Source organism: Polychytrium aggregatum (genome assembly GCF_025602895.1).
Source record: "Polychytrium aggregatum strain JEL109 chromosome Unknown BJ171scaffold_15, whole genome shotgun sequence".
NCBI classification, from domain to species: Eukaryota; Fungi; Chytridiomycota; class Chytridiomycetes; order Polychytriales; genus Polychytrium; species Polychytrium aggregatum.
The window spans coordinates 818,853-820,502 of NW_026516217.1; positions in this window are offsets into that span (position 1 = coordinate 818,853).

Genomic DNA, 1,650 nt, shown 5'->3' on the forward strand with positions numbered 1-1,650 from the left:
CACCCAGAGTACATGTACACGGATCAAAGCAGTGTCTTTATTCAATGAACACATCCTCAGAGTCAGAAGTCAAGTCAAAGATCGCACCATTGAGCTCGGAGGGAATGGAAACAGAATCATCCAGCACAAAAACATCACCATCATCGTCAATGTCCATCGATTCACTGCAGAAATCCGCCAATTCATCATCCGACATGGAGTATTCGTCTTTTTCAAATTCGGCCTCGTAAAAGTCGTTCGCCCGGTACCATTTGTACAAACGTCGGCTCTCCCTGCCACTCAGAGGCTTGAAATCCGGGTGATCCCTGAAGCACTTGACGTTGTGGGCGATGAGGTCGACGATGGCTTGGGGAATTTTTTTTTTCTTTCTTTATTGTGCGCCGCCGTGGCGGCGCACTAGCCATCAGGACCCCGTGGTCCCCGGCATCTCGCTCTTCATGGAGTACATCGAGTGTTTAAATGTCCCACTCAGGAATGTCGCCGGGCCTGGCTTGCCATCCAGCGAGTCTCCACATCAGGGTATGGAATATCTGTTCCAGATCAGTCCACAGACCGTTGAAGGCCTGTCCCACGATGGGTTCTTCGTTTTCCAGCTTGCCAACCTCTCCCAGCATATCCAGCAATTTATCAATAGGCCCGACACCTTCGGTCTCGGGCTCGGTCCATCCAGTGAAAATATCCTTATAGCCCTGTACCAGGGCGTCCAAGGCGTCTTCCTCATCCACACACGTCTGTGCGTGGGATCTGCTCAGTTCGATTCGGCCTTCGCCGTTGCGTTTGCACTTTTTGCAGAGGCGGTACTTGCCGTGTGGGTGCCCGGAGAAGGCACCCAGTCTCCACCACACCATTACTACGTGTAGTCTTCGTGGGATGCTTGGTCCAAGTTGGGTCCAGACTCCCGACATCTTTGTTCTTGGTGTGCACGCAGCCGTCAGCTGCTGTCCTCGCTTGAACGATGTGTGGGCATCGTGGGTCAGCATGAGTGTTTTGACCGACAGAATCTGTGTGCGATCCGTGGTCGAGTCGTCGTCCTTGGCAAAGGCCATGGACATCGAGAACGTGGCGTTCTTCTCCTTGCGGGTGCAGGTCAGGTTCCATTGGATGCTTTCGTAGAAGGGCTTGCCAAGGTATGGCTGGTCCTTCATCGCCGTGGATCGGATAAAGCGGGTGATGAGGGCGATCATCTTGTCGTCGTGTGTGGCGACGTCTTCCCATCGTGCTCGGCATTGGATGCCGAGGACCTTTGCTCTTGTCGCCATCGTGGGTAATCCGCAATTGAGGTGCAGTGCTCCGTGTGAAGTCGTGCGAGCGGTGCGGAACAGTAAGTTCAGGCAGAGGGTTTGTGTCCGGTGGAGCCGCTTCTGTTCGTTCTTTGGGATGGCGTCGAGGGCGAGGCCGTATTCCATCATCGGCCGCAGGAACGTGCGGTATGCAATCGTTAGGGTCTTAGCCGTGAGGTTCCCAAGGGTCAGGCCCATCTTGGCCATGTTGGATGCTGCTTCTCTTGTCCTGGTCACCATTCGGTCGACTTGTTTGTCGATGCGGAATCCATTGACGTCGATCATGGCGCCGAGGTACTTGAAGATCTTGGTCTCAGGGAGGTTTTGGCCATAGAGGCGCAAACCCGTTTGTTTGTCGGTGCAGTGGTCT